Source organism: Oryzias latipes, chromosome 7 (genome assembly GCF_002234675.1).
Source record: "Oryzias latipes chromosome 7, ASM223467v1".
NCBI lineage: Eukaryota > Metazoa > Chordata > Actinopteri > Beloniformes > Adrianichthyidae > Oryzias > Oryzias latipes.
Genome location: NC_019865.2, coordinates 32,992,382 through 33,014,633, shown reverse-complemented (window position 1 = coordinate 33,014,633; position 22,252 = coordinate 32,992,382). Strand labels below are relative to the sequence as shown.

At 49.4% G+C, this 22,252-nt stretch overlaps 1 protein-coding gene and 1 long non-coding RNA gene across 3 annotated transcripts in view; one reads left to right on the top strand and one right to left on the bottom strand.

The window, feature by feature from the left end:
• Positions 1 to 22,252, bottom strand: part of ski (SKI proto-oncogene) — a 62,287-nt gene that overhangs the window by 30,574 nt on the left and 9,461 nt on the right. The window lies entirely within an intron of this gene.
• LOC110015396 overlaps positions 2,239 to 22,252 on the top strand; it is a 36,790-nt gene continuing 16,776 nt past the window's right edge. For both annotated transcript variants that reach the window (XR_002290589.2, XR_002873570.1), the window contains exon 1: positions 2,239 to 2,436. This is a non-coding gene — a long non-coding RNA (uncharacterized LOC110015396). The remainder of the gene's footprint in view (positions 2,437 to 22,252) is intronic.

Sequence of the window (22,252 nt, the reverse complement as noted above, 5' to 3'; positions counted from 1 at the left end):
CCTTTCCCAGCTCAGGCACCAACTAAAACCTACCAATTTGTTCCCTTCCGATGACATAATCCCCCCAAATTCAGGCTGTTTGTCTTAGTTATGTAAGCCCTCGGCCCCTCCAATCCCTCCAACGCTCCTGCCAGAAGGAACAAATGACGAATCTCGGACATTTCCTAGCCAGAGATGGAGAAAGCTGACGAGTAAGTCATGATGTGGCGTTCCTCTCAGAGAAAACAGCAAACGAACAGTCGGGGTTTGAAGCAGATTTAAGCAGTGTGTGGAAACAGGACGATATAAAGGGCTTTTGCCTGCTCAGCAAAACAGTTTTTGACCAAATAACTGAGGTCTGGGCTGGCTCTGAATCAAACTTACCCACATTATCGATTCATGAACCAAAAGGATCCTTTGTTTTCATTTTTAATGCCATTTTTGGAACTTTCCAAACAGCATTTCTGATGAAATAGGTCTTTTGCACTACAAAAAGATGGTTTTCACATCAGATTTTATCAGGACATCAAGAATCAAATCTTGACCTTGTGGATGTTTATTGGTGATAACACCAGCAACAGCATTGGACCCCCCATCACAAGTTCTTCCTCTGGGGGTGCAGCTTCAGGGCTTCTACGCTCATAAAATGCTGTCTTTTAAAAAATACATTTCTTAAAACTGGCTTAGAAATGCTCCTTGACACATTGTAGGTGTTGGTGACCTCACTTCCTGTTTGGTGGAGATGTTCCAGCGTATGTTGATGATGCTATGTTGCTTAGAAACGTTGCAAAAACAATCAGCTACAGTTTGTTTGACTGAACGTTTCCTTTTTGTGGGACATGGTGGTCAGCTAACACTGACCCCCGCCTGTCACTGCAGACCATCATCCCTGCTGCCCTCAGCCCGCCCCACGGCCCTCTGGGACATCTGCGCCGGAAGTAGGAGGGGCTTTGGGGGAGAGAGGACATGGGGGGTGTGGGAAACATGTACGTGACACGAGGACAGGACTTGTTCAGGGACGTCACCGACATCAGCTGTCTCTGGACACTGTCAGCTGTCTGCTCCCCCATCCCCAACCCTCATCTCGGTCCAGACACTGGACTTTTTAGTTTTCTCCGGTTCTTCATGCATCACTTCCTCTGCAGCATGACACCGTTACATAACCGAATTAGCAAACGCTGCACCCCTCCCCCCTCCGGTCGCGCTCATCTGTTATGTCTGAAGCTGAGGAGACGAGATTCCCAGACAGACTTATCACAGTCTGTTTTGAGTGCGCGGTGGATCACACGATCACTTTCATGTGTTCCCTCTGAAGCCGCAGGAACAACTGAAGACGTGAAATGGGAAGATTCCACTCTGCAGACTCCACTGCTGAGAAAGTCCAGACAAAGGCGCTGGCCTGTAATCGCCGTGTTTGGGACGTGGCACGGCTTTCCTGCAGGGCCCCTGTGCATGTTTGCTGACAGTTTCCCCTCGGTGAGATCACTGTTTTGGGGGCACCCGGCTTTATCATCTCCTGACAGCTTGGGGTTTTAACTCTGAGGAGGGCTTCTGAAACTCTGCAGAACCGCTCGGCTTTCCTAAAATCAAGCTGGAAATGTTCAGGAAACAGCAAGAATCGACGGCACCTCCTGGTCTGGCTTTTCTTTTCATTCCATAGACTGAATGTTGCTTTTTTGTAACAAGCCCTGTTTACACATGCAACGCCCCCATTCAGAATATGTTCAGGTTTAAACACACTTTAATGCATCTTATGGTGCCATGTTGATTAAAAACAGATACAAGGATTATGAAGGCTATCAATTCAGAAAATGAGAGCATTAATTCTGAGGGAAGCCACAGACAAACAGCGGGCCATGCAGGCCATCAGCGTGTCCTGAATCACGGTTTCACCGTCAGCAGTTTAAGCCACAACGCTAACAACACATGAAAGATCCACACAACCTCAAGATGTAGCCTTTCGAGAGAATGGAGACCATTAACCGTACAGGAGAGCTGGAATAAGTGACTCCTCCTCTCTGGCGTTCCAAACAGGAAGTGGCTCCAAGAAGCCAAAATCCCCCAGACTAGATAAACAGCTGTTATTCAGTCGTTCTGTTGGTCAGAATCACCATTCTTCCTCTAATGTCTTTTTGTTTATCCTCTCATTTTTCATGATATTTTTTCTGGATTGTAAGTTATTCCAGTTTTAAACTGACCAATCAGACGCCTTAATGAGAACATGTGGTGCCTGCTGGCCCCCACCTCAAATGTTCAAAATGTTTGATTCTCCCGAGCCCGCTTTCAAGTGGTAGGGGTGTGGCCTTCCAACAAGCTCACTCCTGATTGGTGGGAGTGAGCGCTGACTCAGACGGACTTGGACCAATCACTGCTTACTGACGGCGTCTGGCTCCAACATGCAGCGTCGCCTCGTGGGAAAATGAAGGCTACATTGACTTCATCTGATTGGAGGGGGAGGTAAGGCATTTTCTAAAGGGGGACGTCAACCTCACTGTTTTTTTAATCCAGTTGTTTATACAGTCAAACTTTACATAAACTGTGGTTTCCGTGGCAACACTTGACAGTTGCTAAAGTCATTACCTTAAGCAAGAACAATTTGATCAATTTCACCGGCTGATTAAACCTGGCGGTGTTTGAGTTGTGGGGGTTTGGAGATTCTTGGGCCCCCTATTGGGGGGGGTCTTAGAGCTAGAGGGGGGGGGGGAGGCGCAGCCGGCCAGCTGTTAGCGTTTCACAGCAGATTAGCAGCAGGTCCGACTGCAAACAATGAGCTCATTCTCTGGGCCGTGCACATCTGTTTGGAACAAGCATCCTCGTTCAAGCCCCACACACTGAGCTCATCCACCCCCCACCTGGAAAAACAGGGGTGGGAGAAGCACTCGGACCGCAGAGTCATGTTCTTCCAATCTGCCTCCATGTGAGCAGGAAAGCTCGTTTGAAAGACAGGAGAGACTCCTCTCAGACAGATGCATGTTGGGATTCGTAGGCTTGAGAAACGATGACTAGCTCAATGTGTCTCCTCTGAAAATATACAGCAAAGTAAAGCGGGGGGGACATACTTCTCTATCACTGCAAGCTCCCACAGCTAAACTCATGATGCTCATCTGCATCCAGATACGCCTCAAAAACCTGATCATCTCCAGAGGGTTTTGGTTTGGATTTCTGCTTTCATTTGGAGATTCTGTTGTTTTAAAACTAAATGTTACCAGAAAGACTCACCAAGAGTACAACAGGTTTATGACGAATCCATTTCTGAGGCTTAGCCTCTGAGCAGGAATCCCAAAGGGGTGGAGAAAGTGGCAGAGCAGTGGGTGTGTCTGTGGGGGGGCTGGCAGGCGGGTCAAACAGACATGAGGAGCAGGTGGCTCATGGGTGGGTGCTGCTGGCTCTCTGGCGGCCGACCGGCGAGCGCTGCCCTTTCACGATCCACATGCCATCTGCCTCGCGCTCTCGGGACGGGAGGAATCAGGCCAATGCTGCAGATCGGCTCTCGGCCGTCCCTGCCGCTCGGTTAGGGAGTCTTCCTCTGCTGGGACTGTCTCCCCCAGATTCACCAGTGTGTGTGGAGGGGGGGGGCACCTACATCCTCATCAAAAAGACAGAAATCCCACTTTTTACTAGCCTCCAATTTCTTTATCTTTCTCCCATCGGAATGAGAGACAGGGGGAGGAAAATTCGTTTGAGCTATTTGTGAAGAAGGTCACACTGGGAGGGCGTGGCAGGCAGCCATCTCTCCTCCTCATCTTCCTCGTCTCCTCCCTGCCCTTGTCTTTCCATCATTCTCCGCACTCCTCTTCCTCCCTCTGGAAACTCTGCAGACTACATTCAAGGCTCTTATTTTGAAAGTGTTCTGTGGTTCTAAATTATTGTGTGGGTTTGAGTCATTGAGCGGTTCTGAATCAGTCTGTGGTTCTGAATCGGTCTGTGGTTCTGAATCAGTCTGTGGTTCTGAATCGGTCTGTGGTTCTGAATCGGTCTGTGGTTCTGAATCAGTCTGTGGTTCTGAATCGGTCTGTGGTTCTGAATCAGTCTGTGGTTCTGAATCGGTCTGTGGTTCTGAATCAGTCTGCGGTTCTGAATCGGTCTGTGGTTCTGAATCGGTCTGTGGTTCTGAATCAGTCTGTGGTTCTGAATCGGTCTGTGGTTCTGAATCAGTCTGTGGTTCTGAATCGGTCTGTGGTTCTGAATCAGTCTGTGGTTCTGAATCAGTCTGCGGTTCTGAATCGGTCTGTGGTTCTGAATCGGTCTGTGGTTCTGAATCAGTCTGTGGTTCTGAATCGGTCTGTGGTTCTGAATCAGTCTGTGGTTCTGAATCGGTCTATGGTTCTGAATTATTCTGTGGTTCTGAATCGGTCTGTGGTTCTGAATCAGTCTGTGGTTCTGAATGGTTTTGTGGTTCTAACAGCTTTCTGGAAACCGTTCTTGAAGGCTTCTAGCCTTCATCTCCTGACATCCTCTCAGGTGCCCCCCAACCCCTTTAACCCCGCCCCCCCAGACGACACAGAAGAGCCTCCATCAGGTTGGGACTGCTGTAAAATGCCCCCCCTAAATGGAGGAGAGGTAGCACTGCGGGGGGGGCAGTGGAGCTTTGATGTTCATCTTCAAGAGGGACATAGGGACGAGCTGAAAGCATGGGGGGGTAAATGAAACAGAGTAAAGTTGGTTATTTTTCCCACTATGTCCTCTCATTGCCTTCCACCCCTGCCCCTAATTAGAGCTGGGGGGTCCATCTTCAACCCTTCTGCTCACTGAGTAAAGCAGAGCTGTGTGCCAAAGCAGAGAAAGAAATGAAAAGTTGATGCAAGCTGAAAATAACCTGTATCGTGTTAAGCTCCGCCTCCACACTCTGGCGCTTTTGGAAGCATCAATGACTTGAGTTTCCCATCATGTGACTCATTTTTGCCTTAAATATAGTCAGAGTTAGACCTGGTCCCCACACCATGAACCCATCACACGTGAACTTGTCAAAACTGCCTGTCATGCATCGTGTTGTGTTCGTTTCCACCAGGGTCTTGCATACAGATCAAAATAATCCAAAAAGCGTCTCCGGCGCCAGCCTCTTGCCTGGTCTTCACTTTTCTCTTCGAGGGCCTCACGCTCACCCTCCTTATTTGAGCAAAACAGAAACAGCTGCCGGTCTGGAAGACATTGCTGCGCTGTAGGAAGTTCTGGTGCTTTTGATGATTCTGCAGCGTTTGCAGCAACTGCACCTTGGTGTACTTTAAAGGCTGGAGCAGACACCGGTTCAGACAGAGCACCATGAACAGCTCCGCTCCAGCTCCGCCTGTGATTTCAAGATGGTGCTTATGGTGTAAATGAGAGCTTTCAAAAGGCTGGAAGTGTTTAACCTGCAGACACCAAAGAGCATGAAGTGACAGGTCCAAAGGGTTGGTGTGCAGCGGTTTCCCTCACAAAGCCCGATAGAAGACTAAGCAAAGGTTAGATACGTTGGGAAATTCAGTAAAGAAGAGCCAGAGACTTGTTTTGATGGCATCTGATGGTTTAGACCAGAGATGGGCAACTTCAGGCCTCCGAGGCCAATGTTATGAAATGTTTCTGGAAATTTTTACCCAATCCTGGATACCTGATCAGAGATGTCCACCCAGCCAGAGGATACGGAGACTAAAGAAGCAGGACTGAACTTCTCTTTATCTGATTGATCCGCTTCAATAATAAAGTTGGAGATGATCTCAGAAGGAAGACGGTGGCCCAGATAGAACAAAAGTCTTTAATTATTTCTATAGAGTTAGATGGCGCAGATCAGATCTGCAGAGATCTTTGGTCACATGCTTTTGTTTACAAGCTTTGTTCTTAACAGAAATGTCCATGTCTGAATACAGACCAAACACAGGGTTCAGGACTCGATCCGGACCAAGTTAAGCAGACTGGTCCAGACCAACAGACTTTTCCAGGCTGAATACACCCTTAAATGGTGACAGAACCTGTGAAACAAGCCCTGCAGTGGTTAAAGAGGAGCCTTCATTTAAACAGCTCTTCCTGATCTGCGTCCAAATACTGTTTCAAATCCATTTTTCTGTGGCCTCAGACTTCTCCCATGAAGGTTTGCCATGCTTACACAACAGTTTAGTGATTCTTTGTTTTGTTAGTTTTATGTGCTGAGGATGAGTATTTTTAAAAGCATCTTGGAGTAGCTGAATTTTGAATGAAGGAAACATTTTCTGTAATCTGCATTATTATGTCCAACATTTCCCTCTTTGCATCATTTTTATGACAGCATTCTTCTGGTTCTGGTTCTTTTCTCAGGACCTCAGATAAGAACATGGCCTATCTGCCCCCATCCTTGCCCAGCCCCTCCCATTTTAGCGCCTCCAAACCAAAAGCCCATCTAAGCATCGTCAACCTCCACACCCTGTCCCTTGACCTGCTGCCCCCTGTCACCAAGCTCCGCCAAGTCTTTCTTTTTTACTCTTTTGTGTGAGGAGTTGAAGATGCAGATGATCCAAAGAATAGAAAACTATGGGAAACCGAGGAGTTCATGGTCAATTTAAAGACTGCAGAGCCCTCATCATCAGCCTTCCTCTAACATGCCTGCTGGTTAGAATGAGAAGCTTCAGGTTAAAGATTGAAGTTTCGGTGTGTGGTTTTGTGATTAGACCACTAGATGTGGTTCCCACTGAACGTGATTGCCGTTAGCGTTCAGTTAGCTTGTTGCTGATTTTTCTGTTTGTTACTTATGAACGGCAGAGCAAATGAATTCATGTGATGTTGTTAATCTGACGTCTTCTTTAACAGGAAACGTATCAAAGCTGTTTGGTTTAGATTCTAATCTAAGTTTCAAACAGGCAACATGATCCACAGAACAGTGGGTGTGGTCATACAATGATTTAGTGAACATTTTACATTTAAAGTGGGTCTTGATTCAGTCAGCTGTACATGTTTGCTGCTCAGGGTGACCAGCTCCTACTGGACAGGTTCACCAGTGAAATAGAGGCCAAATGGTAATGGTAAAATGGCGTATACTTGTATAGCGCCTTTCTTCCTACAAGGACAAAGCGCTTTACAGTCACAGACCCATTCACCCAGTCACACACACATTCGCGCACTGATGGTGGCTCCGCTGCCAAACACAGGTTCCCGCCTACCACCAGAGGCAAGGTGGGGTTCAGTGTCTTGCCCAAGGACACTTCGACTCATGGGCGTGCAAGGCGGGAATCGAACCTGGAATCTTATGATCATGGGTCGACCGCCCTACCTCTGCACCACGGCCACCCACAGGCCACACACACATTCACCCCAAAGGGCCCATTTAATGTCACACATGACGGCACACACACAGGGGGAACATGCAAACTCCACATAGACAGAACCCAGCTGGGATTTGAACCAGCGCCATCCTGCTGTGACGCGAGCGTGCCAACCACTACACCACCAGCTCTACCCACAGCTTTATCGTACTTTGTGAGCGCTCTGATTATGTGGACGTTTGCTGTCTTTTGTCTCGGAGTAATTTTGATCCCTGATGACAAACGTTGCAGCAGCTAACATGAGGCAGAGATAGATTTCTATAGAGTAACACTGGAGGTTTAGACTGTCGACCTGTGAGCAGAAAGCACAGTCAGCCCCCTGCAGGGCCCCGTGCACGGTGCCCTGCACGGCTCTGCGGCTTCCCTCCGCTCTGTGGAGCAGTGTGACAAAAACTGAAAGTCATCCGCGGTCGCAGGTACAAAAGCTGTTAGACAAAGCAGCGTGCGCTTGGGGCTGCAGCAGGGAACGTGTGGTTACATCCAACTCTATCTTGCAGAGGTCTGTGGTGGGCGGCCATTTTGGTTCAACCTCTGTCGGTCTGCAGTGTTTCAGTACCTCAACCCCCACCCTGGGCTGCAGCTCCACCCAAATGTGGCAAACAAAGTTCAGTCTACAGGATCTGAAAGGAGAGCAGCTATGTGTGTGTGTGTGTGGGGGGGGGGGGGGGTGGATGCAGTAGAAGTAGAGAAGACACTCACCTGGTGATGAGGAGCCCCAGCAGAACACAGCAGAGTCATGGAAAAGAGAAGAAAGAGTTCAGTCAGACCTTCTGCACACAAAAGAGCCCTACATGACCTCATTAGAACCCCTCAGCCCCAGTTCTGGCCCAGGGGTCAGATCCAGAGCTGATTCTGATCTGAAGAATCAGCAGCAAAGAGTTGGTTTAAACTCTTCAGGCAGACTTTCTCCAAGTCTTTCTGTTGAAGGTGAGTGTGACCAGATATTCCCCACATTTCCTGTCTGGTTAGAGCCGGACTGCCGACAGCTTTGTTGCTCACAGTTTGGAAGGAATCGGACGCCAGTCCAGCAGGAACACCACTGATGAGAACCGGACGATCACAGACACACACATGTGGGGATGAAGCAGGAAACTCATGGATGCTCAACAACAAAGACACCAAAAACACGAGGTTTTACCGTTCAAGTACCTTCAGCATCTATTCTCTCTGTCGGGACAGTTGAAGCTTCTCTGTTTTAATGTGTGTGTGTGAGTGTGGGGGGGGGGTCTTCTGAAAAACATTTGGTGAGGCTGAGACTGGTGGGGCCTCTGCTCAAACCAGTGTTCTGTTTCCACAGAACCCAACTCTTCTTTACGGAACAATCTGCTCCAAACTATCAGGCAAAATCCCCCCCCCCCACACCCCCCTTTGACGAGCCAATAGGAAGCAGACCTTTCCTCATTGCCTTGTTTTTCCACACTGCCCCCCTCCCCTCCCCGGGGCTGGGTCATGCAGCTCCTGCTCATGGTGGCTTTCAGAACAAGCTTTTGAAGCCCTTCCTGGTGGAATTCGTGCTGCAGGAGACGGGACTTTGAGGTGCAGAATTCCCTCAGCGGGTTTCACTTTCACATGGTGATTAATCACTTAAGGAGATTGTGCCACCCACCCAGCGCCCCCCACCCTCCCCAGGCGCTGATGCTCATAACAGGATTGGTCTGGCTAATGTCTCTCTGCCTAACATGCTTCCAGCGGCGGCTGCGGGGCGGCACGTTTTCATCTGAAAAGACGGATGCACTAAAGACAAAAGGCAGATGATGGGTCTTGACTGTCTATCTCTTCCAGTAGGGGGGCACAGCCCCTCCCCCGTGCCTCCCCCCTCACTGCAGAGCCTCTTGTGTGTATTCAGAGACAGCCAGCAGGGTTCCCCCACTCTCTCTGCAACTAAAGGGATTAACTGTAATTGGGACAAAAGTGGTGTCCTCAACCCATTTCAACCCCCCTCCCCCGAATACAGTGAGAGGAGCTCCTTATATCAGCCGAGACACGGGGGGGGGTCTGTCCAAAGGATCAGGATGTTTGTGGACACACAAGCCGGGGATTTTCTGTGATCTCGTCAAAGTCCTGATTATGTCAGAAAGGTCTTCCTCACAGATGATGTCCACATGTCTCCTGGTATAAGAGATTCCTGCTGCAGTGATCCCTCGTTTATGCCGGGAGTTGCGCTCCAAAAATAACAAGCGAAAAGTGAAATCCGTGAAGTAGTTCAGCTTTATTTTTTTTATTATTTTACTATAGAATGAAACCAAAAATCAAAACTTGTTTTAAAGCCCAAATTTGTTTAAAACAATAATTTTAACATAGTAATACAAGGTTGGAAACATTGTCACTGGCGTATTTTCACAGTCCCAGCTGTGCCTCTTCGTCCTGACTCCACTCTGCTGTAGCGACTGTTTCTGCTGAAGGCGCCGGAGTCTTTCTCTGAGAGAAGAACATTGTTATGGGTAGTTGTTGGCGCTCTTTCTTTTTCTGAGCAAGAAGATTCTTAGAAACGGATATGCCACCTTCGATTATATTTGAGAACTGCAATGAACGACTCATCAAAAGGCCCCATCCTTGTGCTGTGCGCTGAAGTTCAGTGAAGCAGAGCACAATGCACTGTAAAAATATCTACACTGTAAAAAAAATTTGTGAAGCAGTGAAAGATGAAACGCGATATGGCGAGGGATCACTGAATATTGTTTCCTCCCAGCAGAGACAAGCAAACGTCTTGCTTAACTGATTCATTGATTCCGTCCATACATGGAATATATTGAGAATTATATTATCGTTTCATAAGAACGCCGTTAACATCCGTCTGACATAAACAGTAGAGATCCTCCTTGATGATCAACTGTGAAACAAGCAGGACAACAACAAGAACACAGAGCTGCTCTGGACGTCACTCCGTGGAGACGGAGCGCTCAAGTCTTCAGCTGAGGAAAAGCATCTTCTCTCCTGTCTCCACATTAGCTTAGCATTGGTTATTGGCCTTCTGGCTTATTGGCCATTTTTGCTCCCAACACCTACATGAATTCAATCTATCTCGTGTTGCCATATTTCAGTTTAAAACCAAGAGGACAGGCGTTCCTTTCTGTCTGAGCCAGCTGGTAGTCACAGGAATCCTGAAGGGGCCGGCTCAACGCTCACTCTGCTGGTAACAAGCTCAGAACGTCTGAAATCAGACATGATGATCCACAGAAATCAAACCCATCATGTTTGGAGGCATTTGTAAGGATTCGGGATTGGGATTTAGATTTTACTTTAAAAAAAGAACCACTTCTGACTGATCTGCAAAAGGGATTTAGTTTCAGAAAACAGGATTTGAGAAACGGAATAGTCAGCACACATCCAGGTCCGATCCCAATTGTGAACCGAGGGCCTAAAGGAATCTCACTTTTCCATTTGTAGATAGAACAAGGCCCAGCAGCTGCACTGCCTCCATTTTCTCCACTATTGTGATGAGAATCATCAAAAGCAGAACGGTGTTAGCCACAATGAGAGGTCAACTGCAGATTTCTGATGACTAAAACACCCCGCCCACTTCCAGGCTGGACTCCAAGGTCATGGATGTTCGTCTCAGTGTGAAGCTAACCATCGAATAACCAGCATCTGTTATGAGAATACTGGGTAGGAAAGCAGCAGCATCTTACTGCAACGGCTCAGCTGAAACTTTACAGAAAACAAATGTAAATCACTAAAGTAAATCTACAAATGAAATCTCTAGTGTTTCTCTGTGTTCTTCAATCCTTTAGTATTTCATGAGCTTTATTTTGAAAGTCCTTTCAGTGAGTGAGAAAAGCACGAAGCTCTGGAACCGTTTTATTCTGGAAACAAAGATGAGTTTCCTGGTAAACATGGAGATCTGTTTGTGTGTGCTGTCATTTCTGGTCTTCAGGGGGAAAAAAACACCAGCTGTCTGATGAACTGGAGTCAGCCCATCTCCACATATGATGTTCAGACGATCCAAAGTGGGGTTTTCCTCTGCCTGCTCTTCTGTTCATTCACAAATGTCTCACTTTCATCCAGCTGGAAGGTTGGAAATATTTGCTCATCTCCGTTCTCAGATCCTCTGACAGCAGGTGGATGGAGCCGCTTCTTCATCCCCAGATCCTTTCTCATTCTTCTTCACGAAACTAAAGCTACTCAACAATCAGAGAAATGATCTGAACCTCAGCAAAAGACTCAAAATGAGGGAGGATCTTAAAGTTTTCAGCATCCTCCTTCGTGCCCTTCTGCTTTGGCAAATAAATAAAAAATGAGGCGTGTCGCTGCACTCTGTGGCAGACTGTTTTTGGCTCCACGCTGCTTCTTTCTGGAAACCTTTCAAGCAGATGCCAGAGGTGAACTCCTGACCCGCTGCTGCTGCCAGGAGGAATTAAAGCTGCTGGAAGGTGAAGAGCGGGGGCAAACAGCAGTCCTGTGTTCCTCCCGCCTAAGTTCACGCCCTTAAAACAGCTCAACAGTCAGGCAGACTTTATGGCTGCCAGATGGGCTGCCTGTGAACGAGCCCCCACCCCTATAAAACGGTGACCAGCTGACCCTGCCGCCGCGTAAACCTGACGTCCGAGACATCCAGGCTCCCAATGCTACTGAGGACACCTGAAGACGACAGCCGGCATTGGCAGGCTGGAACTCCATGTTTGTCGACGAGACCCCCCCAATCCATTCCACGGTGCCCCTTCATAGGTGAGTTGATGAACCCTCAACTTTATCAGGTTGACAGAAGGTTCACAGCCCTCTGCGATCCAAAACACCACACTGACTTTACGGTCTGGGCCAATCACATGGCAGCAACTCCATGCATTTATGTAGACATGGTCCAGACGGTCTGCTGCAGTTCAAACTGAGCATCAGAATGAAGAAGAAAAGTGATTGAAGGGACTTTGGACGTGGCTTCCAGGGAATATTTGGAAGAAAAAAAAGAAAATATCCAGTGAGCAGCAGTTCTATGGGCGTTGTTCTGTTGATGCCAGAGGTCAGAGGCCAGACTGGTTCCAGCTGATAGAAAGACAACAGGAACTCAAAGAACCACTGCTTCCAACCGAGGTCTGCAGAAGAGCATCTCTGAACACACAACACGTCTAAACTGGAGGCATATGGACTACAGCAGCAGAAGACCACACCGGGTACCACTGCTGTCAGCTCAGAACAGGAAACTGAGGCTACAATTCACACAGACTCACCAACACTGGACCATAGAAGATGGAAAAACTGTTTCTGGTCTGATGAGTCTCCATTTCTGCTGCTACATTCAGATGGTTGGGTCAGAATTTGTGAAAGAATAAATCCTGCCTTGTGTCAACTGTTCAGGATGGCGGTGGTGGTGTCATGGTGTGTGGATTATTTGGTTGGCACGTTTTGCGCACCTCTCCTTATTGAAGTAACAACTACAAACAGCGTTTTTTTCATCAGTTCCGGTTTCGCCATGAGTCTAGAAATTCTCAGAAAAGCAGTTTAAATCCTAATTTTCTTCATATTTTTCCCCCATCATCATACAAATTCTCAAAAAACATGGTAAAAACACCAAAAATATCATTTTTGTTGGAGTCGGTCTTTAATCTTCTTCAATTCTTTCACAGCTTTGACTACAGACGTTATGTCGGAGGAGCTACAGTGACATGTGAGCAACATTTGTTGACATCATTTCCTACAACCAGACCGAATGGTCAAAAGGAAATATGAAACTTTTGCTGATATTTTGGAGGCTGACACCTTAAAGAGACGCGCTGCTGCACGTGCTTGACAGACCTCAGCAGACCACACTGAGGTGCAAAGACTGAGAACTGCCAAAAACCAGAAAAAGTAACCACGTTCAAAAATCAAGGCACATTCAGACATGAAAACTACTAAATGCTGGCTGTGCTCCATGCCTTTTGGTGGTGGTTCTTACTTTAAACAGCTTTTTTGCATAATTCAGTGTAAATGCTGCCAGAGGGCGACGACTCTGAACACCAGGATCCACAAGCAGCTCGAGGAACAGCAGCAGCCCCTCCCAAAGCGCCCGCCCAGCTCCCCTCATTTCCCACCTTTCCTCTCACATCTGGAAAGCAGGACTGGTTTCCACGCCGCACACACACAGACACACACACAGACACACACTGACGTCATGCAGCTTGTCCTGCCTGATGGGAAGCATATGAGCTCAGAGAAGAAGACTAGAGGAAGGGGGGTTGTCGCCAGAAACCCACAGAACTTTTCCAGAACTTTTTCATCTGCAGTGCAGCGGGGGCTTTTCTCTAGCAGCAGTTTCATTTCAGCCCGTAAACCATGGAGGTTTTGCTCCGTCCAGTCTCATTTCAGGAGGGGCTGCTGGCTCCCCCCGCAGAACTTTGCTCCAGATTTGTTTGGACTTCTCACTCTTGCTAAACAGTGCAGAGGGAGGGGGGGGTGTTAAAGCAATCTTGGCTGCAGCAGGGTGATGTGCTGCCTGCCCCCCACTGTTCACTGGCACTTTGCTGCAGCACGAGCAGCCAAAGAACCCCCTCCCTCTCTGTTTGGGTTGTTACTGCCATCAGTAAAGACAACTGGATTCGTTTTGCCTGGAGATTTTGGCAATAGTTGCACTTGGTCTGTTTATGTCCTCTCTGTTTCCCATCTGCCCCATGAGTGGAGCCCCCCCCCCCAACAGGAAGAGGCCGGCCGCTGCAGTCCTCTGGAAGCAGCAGAGTGTGGTGAATTGTGCGTACTTTGCAGTTGATGCATAAGCCCTTTCGTGCTGAGGGGTGATTACCTAGTTTGCTACGCCGCTAATCTGAAAAGCAGCTTGGAGAGTTTTTTAAAGACGCAGCAGCGGTGGCGGCCTGTCCTTTCTCCCCCCGACTCACGAGGCTGCAAAACATAAAGGGGCGTAAACTCCAACCTTACAGGTCCGCCAGGTGAAAGGTCACCTCGCTCCAAGAAGCAGCCCAACACTTCAGAGTAAACAAACATTTCTGTGGATTCTTGACTGCTACTCCTCCGATGAAAAGCAAATGTCCAGTTTTGGTCAGACTGAGGACAGCATTCTCCGGCTGAGCAGGCTCTTACGCAGAGGCTTCTTCAGCTCAGCTGTGGTCAGAAGTGCTGAGGTCAAAGCTGTGGCCTGCATTGTTCACCACATAGTCCAGGAGCGTGCACGTGAGCTGTGCACAATGAGCGCTGATGCTCAATGAAACACAGGAAAAAGAGGAGAGACAGGGAGCCAAGCCGGTGGATGGATGTGAAGGCCAGGAGTGAGAGGGAATCCAACACCTTCTTCTGTTGGAGGAACCCTGAGAAATGAGGTAACCCCTGCTCATGATACTTCCGCCGCAGGCAGCACTGCTCACACAAAGCAGGACAGCCCTCTTCTCATCCGGGATCTAAAAGAAGACTATTCAAATGTATTGAGTTAAAGCTAAATTGGATCAGTCTGGACTCAGCAGCAACCCCCAAACTGAAGCCTGCGTTTTGGTTTCCGCTCATGAGGATGAAGGCGGAGCCTCTGCTCTGGGGCCTTCACTAAAGCTCCACGTCCAACACAAACGCCTTTCTGCTGCTCAGACTCAAGGCTGCCAGAAGATGAGCAGACTGTCAGAATGAATGTTTGGGCGTGGAGTCTGCAGGTTTGCCTGTTTCCACAGGAATAGTTCACATGAACCGCAGAAGGAATCAGACACCAGGAAGTGTGTGTCACTCTGCACCCGTTTAGTAGGAAATCTGAGGGAGAGCTCCGCATCAGCCCCCCAGGGCCCACATGGGAGCACCTCTTGACTCCTGGGCTGGATAATTGCCGACCTCTGTCACTCTTAGATCTGCTGACAAGAACTTTCTGTGCTGAACCACTAACCCCATCTGCTTTAATTAAAGCTGAGAAATTGACCCCCCCCCCCCACGCACACACACTCTCAACTTACAGGGAACACGAGCTGGTGGGCCGACCCGCAACCAGAGACACGAGGCTGTGTGATGGAGGCGAGTGGGCGCCTCACCTGAAACAGTCAGTTTCCCAACTATCAGCCCACGATCCTGTAATGAGCTAAACAACCCGGGTTCTGGACTCCAGGTTCTGGACTCCAGTCCAGAACCAGGAACCACTAGTTGGATCCACATAAACTCCTTTCTAACCGATGTGGCTGCAGTGCTTAGATTAGAGCCTTTACAGTCGTACTGCTGCACATAACATAGGTACCAGACTGGGGGCGGGGTTAAAGGACGAAAGGATCTCAAAGCACCAGCGAGTCTTCTTCAGTCTAAACCCGAGTTCAGGTGAGCCTTCACAGCCGCCGAGCCAGGAGGAGGGAACTGGACCAGCACGCAGTGCGGTTCTGTCTGCTCCAGATGAGTGCAGCAGTAATATTAGCTGAAGTGTGGATCAAACACATCCACCGGGTCTAAAAATATGAATGGGTTTTAAATGGAGTGCTGCCCCCCCAGACAGGAAGCAGTCTCACTCTCTACACTTTGTCCCAGGAAGCCTGCAATTGCTCGCCAACATTAGCGCTGCACTCGGGATAATGTAGGAGTGGCGAGCTCGGAGGCGTGCATTAAGCCGACGCACGCCAGAGGACTCTCTCTCGCCCTTAATGCCCACTCACAGGGAATGGGGGGGGGGGGGGGGTCTGCCACCTTAGAGCACTGGGAGGCAGAGCCCATTATCACTTCCCTCGCCCTCCCTAGAACTAGGGGTGTCTGACTGTCTGCCTCCCCACCATCACACCAACACATGCGCCCCTCACACACATTAAAACACACACACAGTCTCACACTCACACAAGAACACGCACAGTCTCACACGCACTAAAACACACGCACAGTCTCACACGCACTAAAACACACGCACAGTCTCACACGCATACTGACATCAGTGAGCTGACGGTCGCTGAACTGCAGGGTGAAGTGAGGCTCTAGATGGGACTTTGCACGACGCGTCTGCCCACGCTGTTTGTGTCAGTGCGCGTGTGTGAGCGTGCACGTGAGCGAGCTGCTGTAAACTTGAGCGTTCGCTGTGAAACTGCAGCTCTGCAGCATTATCAAGGGCAGCTCATCTGTGTTTTTGCTCTTCTAGATGGAGCCGAGGCCTCAAAAATGGGCTCAAAGTTCATCAGCACCAGCATGTAGAGGCGCACGTGCGCGTGCACGGCAAATAAACCTCAGCTTCAGAGGTTAACACACACAGAGCTGTTCAAGGCGCCAGCAGTCATGAGTTTGTTATTTCTTCAAAATAATGTCCCGCTTTGTCGCTAAACCTGGTTTACTCTTCAGCACCATTACCCAGGAGCCTCATGTGACGCCCAAGGTTCCCTGCAGAGCAGCCAGACAACTCCTTCCAGGGCTCATAACCTCTTCATCACACATAGAGACCATCTGACCTTCAGATCACCTGGATGTTTCACCAAGCAGATGAAGGAACTGCAGAGAAAGACCATGAGCTTGTCTGGGAAAATCCTGGGGATTGGTGCTATTACGCGTGTTGGCGTCCCTGTGGGAACAGGAGGTGGTATTTGCCTAAATACAGATGCAGTTGCAACAAGACGTTTGTTTTATTGATCATTTCTACCAAGTCACAAACCAAGGCTCAGGCTTAAGCAGAAATGAGACGAAAACCAGAGCAGGAAACAAGCTCAAGCTCAAAGTCAGTCTGTCAGCTCTGCAGCTTTCCTGCAACAAACCTGATCAGCACAACAGTTAAAGCCTCAGAGAAGCAAACTACCATCTCGCTGTTTCCCGTCTGCGAGGCCCAGTGAAGGCAGCACGGCTTGTTAGGAGAGCCAGACTGCGCCTCGCCTCGCCTCAGCCCGGACTTTTTGGAAGCCTTTCCACTCATCGCCATAAAGATTAACTGTGTTTATTTGATCCGTGCAGATTGGCCTTTGGCTGCTAATGCGGCCAGCACAGGTTGCCAAATGCACACAACGACAAACCAAAATATCTGCACAGTGATCATTAAGGGGGGGCAAAGGGAAGCGTACCACGTGGGGTCTTTTCAGGTCCAACAGGAAACTTCCTTCCTCTGTTTTCTCTGCTTGGTTTGCCAGACTTTTATTTTTTTAGCCTGGCTTGGACGTGAAGGCTGCAGGCATGTCTCTGAACAGGAAGCTGCTGTTTGCCTTTGTTTTTTTGTTTTTTGTGTGTGTGTGTGTGGGGGGGGGGGGGGGGGGGGGTCTATGAATCTTTGCGAGGCAGAACACAAAGAGGCCTTTCGGTGGAGCTTGGCCTGCATGTGCTGGCATTTTCCACTCCAGAGTTGGACATTTTGTTCCACTGGTGGACTCTGGGAGAGCCAAGTGAAAGGGAGAGTCAGGTCACATGGTTCGCAGAGGGAGGGAGGAGGGTTCAGCAGCTTGGATAGGCCCAGATGTTCTGCCGCTCAGAGCAGATGTTTTTGTTTGTCTGTTTGTCACAGAAAGGAGCGAGCACGTGGGCCAGTGCTGCTTCTAAAGCGACAGACGGTCTGTCACCTCCTGTGCACTCAGAGGAAAATAGGAAGTGGGAGGGGCCTCGTCTAAGCAGAGGGTCATGTGACCCAGGCTGAGTGGTGTTTTGCATGGAGGAGTCGCCCCATGCAGGTCACACGATGAGCGGGGCCCCCGCGGGAGCAAACTCTGGCATCAGCAGCCTCTGTGACCCCGCTGATGAACCGTGCTCCAGCGGGCCGACAACAGGAACAGCCTGCAGTCAACATTTACTCACACACACCGGGTTTGTGGAGGAGTTACAGCATCGCTGCCACTCCACCACAGACTTTTCCAGAGGCTAGCACCAAGGCCGGCCCCCTGCCAACAGCAGTCCTGCTGGAGGACTGGAGCAGAAGAAGTCATTCAGTCTGTGCGGCGGGTCAATTCCCCTCTAAGGAAGGAGAGTAATGCACATGTTAGCTGCTGGCGTTCCCCTCTGCGGCGATTAGGTGGCCGTGAGGTCATTCCTTCGCCTCAGCTCCCATCCACGCAGAAATCTATCATTTCATTCCTCTGCCAGGGAGGGGGCAGGAGGGAGGAGGGAAGAGGTCCTGGAAGTATCTCTTCCAGCTCAAACCCCAGAAGAGCAATTAAAGCTGGACAGAAGAGGCTCTGAAGGACATCCGGGCTTTTCCAGCGGGATTCTCTTTTTTTAAAACAGCTTTTTGGGAGGGGGGGCTGCTCTGCAGTGTCACTTCACACCCAGTGTGCAAGGTGCTGGGGCGTCTCAGCTGGACCTGAGATGCATCGATCGAGGCAGGAAGTGGAATCTGATGCTTTACGGCGCTTCCTGAGTTGCACCACAGACGGAGGAGGAACCAGCGAGAGAAAACATGAAACAGAGGAGAGAAAAGGGCAGACTCACCCCCGCCCCCACCCCAAGGCCCTGTCCTTGGGCTGACACAAAGCACCCGCCCCCACTTCCTGTCAGAGCTCTGGTTTCTGCTCAGCCAACCAGACACTTGAAACTGCCAAAGATTCCCAACTGCACATGGAGATGTGCACGCTCGTAAAGCTGTGCCCCCCCAAAAATATTACACATAAAAACTAAACGGCCGTTACAGAAAAGGAAATGTGTGGTGTGGTGGTGGTGTGGATTCTGGATGTACAACAGAACCAGAACCAGAGGGAAGAAAACAAACGGAGGAAGGGAGGGAAACAGGGAGGGGGGTTGTATGTGGGTGTTCAATTTGTCATGCTAAAAACATGGATGTTTTGCAAAGAGAGCAGCCCTAGAAAGCAAAGAATTAGCAGCAGCAGAAAGTTCTATGTCTGAGCAGCGATGGGAGGTGAAGTCCTCTGCTCTCCAGCAACAGCCTCCTTTTCTCAGACGGGGACATTTTCAACCAAATTCAAGCTGTTTTCCTTAGATGAAGATGGAAAACGAAGGGCCCCCCGTTTGGAGGTACGGGTGAGCCTGGAGGCTGGGGTTGGGCACACTGGATTGGTTCATTCTGGTCATTTCCAGCGTTGTGCCGTCGTGCATTCCCACCATTTTTCTGGGTAAACATTTGAATATTGGAAAATAGCAACACGTCAGCCTCTTCGTTTCCTATCTTCCCTCTCTGAAGGAAAACGACTTCTACACAACTTTTTCTTTCAACTGTTTGCATGGTGTTGCTATACCCCCCCCCCCCCTCCACTTGCCATTTTATATAAAATCCATCTTTTATAAACAATCAAATCCACCCATCAGGCTTCACCATCAGCTGCTGACTGTCCAGCATTTCTTTTCTGTGGTTTCATGACAGCTGATGAAAGCTGGATCCTCTCTGAGGAGGCAGCTTCACCTGACAGAAGACGAAAGGTTGAAGGCGTGTCTGGGCTCAAACCCGCCTTATGGGGTCATTTCCCCAGGTTCCACGTGTCTTTGGCTCCTCCTGAAACGCCGGTTGGGTTCATCGTCGGAGGTCAAGAAGCCCTGAGGAGGAGCAACGGCGGAGTCGTCGGACCAACATGCAATGCAAATTAGAAGAGGGGCAAGAATGGAGGGGGGTGTTGAGGCCAGGCTCAGCTGCAGCCGTAACCTCTGACCGGCTGGAGATAATGAAAGGGGCAGAAGATGAGAACATCGGAGGAGTCTTAGCTGAGTGCCGACACGAGCTCAACATTTCTTTGAAGCAGGACGGGCTCCGAGGAAACGCCGCCTGCTCCAGGGATCTGTAATTACAATAATTATAAGGCAGCAGGCTGAAGAGGGCTATTGTGTGCTCTGCAGGGGAAGAGCGGGAGCTCCAGTGGGAAACTGGACAGGAAGAGAATGCCTGGACAGGGATGTATAGGATGGGAAGGGGGGTAAAAAGGAGGAGCAAGTCTGAGGCTTCCTCAACCTGAGAGGCAAGTTTCTCTGCCAGGAGGAAGGATCTCCTTTCAGCGCACTGTTTTATTTAGCACCTGCCAGAGAGAGGCCGGGTGGGTTCATTTAGGGGGTGGGGGTGGGGGAGGGGGTGCTGTGGAGGAAGGATGATCATATGGGACTTCTTTCCAGCACCTCGTTCCTCCCCAGAGTCTGCTTTGCCATCGATTTAGATCCCCAATTCGGAGAGGTCTCCTATGATGTGCCCCAACAACCCGGATACCCCCCCCCCCCCACCACCACCACCACCCCCATCCGCCCCAGCGTTCATTGCAGAGAGCCTTCGTGGTGAAACACAACATTACAGCCCTTTTATGAGCATCTGGCGTGACACAGGGAAGATCAGTGATCAATGTTCAGGTTTCCTGGCTGCATCGTGGAAGCTCCACTTTCATCCAGTTTAAGATTAACCTCCCGCACCCAAGCAGGAGCGGCTAGACACCAGCGTGAGTCAGCGCAGACTAAACAGGACAAAAGATCAAAGGTGTCGACTGTTGTGACGACGTTTCTCAGAAAGAATGTGCAGCCGGATGGTTCACTTCTGCCACACTGAAATCCATCACCCAAAGGAGAGACCGGCGCCTTCAGAACCGCCCGCGTGCGAACGGACAGATCTGCCCCGCCCCCCCTTCCTGAGCCCTCAAATAAAGCTTGTGTGTTTGGGTTTCCTCTCATCAAATGCAAATTTTGCCCGACATAACCAAGTGTGCCTCACTGGAAACAGGGTCAGTTTATTGTTGCATGAAGCAGAATTTAACAAAAGACATGTCTGTCAGCAAACAAAAGCACCTTTTTAGACTTCAGTCACAATCATTTCTTATCAACCAGCACATCTAATGTTTGGTATGTTGACATGTTTTGGTAACCAAATAGACAGATCTGTCCTCAAACAGGACCCACAGTGGCAGTGTGGACGCAGTGGGACCCATTAACAGGCCGTTTGTCACCTCTAATGCTTTTTCCTGAACACAAAGTTTCCAATGGTTTTTGGGCTGCTTTAAAAACAATCAAAAATGCACAAAAGCCGCTCAAAAAGTTACCCATCCTTGCTAGGAATGGACTGTCTGTATTCAGTAAAGTCTTTGAATTCCAGTCTTATCTGAAGCTTTCTCAAAGCAGAGAACAGAGCTCAGTTTTCCTGACATGAAACTGTGATGGGCCTGAAGTCAGGTGAAGAGCGTGAAGCTAAAGGATTCACGCGCGTTTCAGGAAGCAGCGTGTCCACCTGAACCTTTGCTTTGACTGCTACATTTCCAGGAAGGATAGCCAAACACGTGGGGGAGGAACAGCGGGTGGAGGTGGGGAGGAAAACAATAAGCAGCGGCGCATGGCTCTCTGGAAGCGCCGCTCTGCCGGCGGTGAGGAGTCACCTCTATCTGTCCCACAGCCACAGATCAACACCTAATACCAGCACATAAGGAGGTGACAATGGCCGGCCAGTTCACCCCCCCTTCAACCTCCCACACCACAACAATACTCCTGGGATCTGCCTTTCCGCATGGCCCAGGTCAAGCCAGCGTGACCCCCAGCCTCACCCCCTCCCCTCAAGAATAAAGCAGGAGGAAAGTAAAGAGGTTTCTCGGGACACGGCCTCCTTTCAGACAAATACACACCTCCAGCGCCTTCAGACCCGCCGTCTGCCTTTGGACTCAGCACCGGAGCTGACTCGCCATCCTTTCCAAAGTGGGGGGAGCATCTGATGCCACCCCCCACCCCCCGTAAGCAGAGAAAACCTGTAAACTCGACTGGACCACAAATATCCAAAATCCAGAATCCGAGCAGAGCGATGGAAAACTGATGATGGATTATCTTCCTACAGGGAGACATTTGAAGCAGCTTTTTGCCTTCAGATGCTTTGATTTTGAAAATAACGAATGCTTTGATTGTCGGTCACGGTTAAATCGCTTTAGGTGCTTTTAATTTGATGTTCTACTGAAGCAGGCACCTCCACAGATACATGTGGATCAAAAAGGACCAGTTTCTGATTTTTATGACCCGGCAGCTCCTGGTCTGTCTGTCCGTCTTTGTTTGGTGTCGTGGTGAGAATTAAATGGTGAAACTTCACGACTGCATTGTCCTGCTCCCACTGAGAAAGAATCCTTCCATTCAGTACCAAGTCAGTATTTATCTGCATGTTCTAAAAGAAAACAGTTGACCTGGTCATGAGGAAATGTTTTCATGTGATGCATGATGTAAGCTGATCTGAAGAGTCATTTCTGTAGGAAAGGGTTAATGCTCACAATACAGAGGCGAGAAAG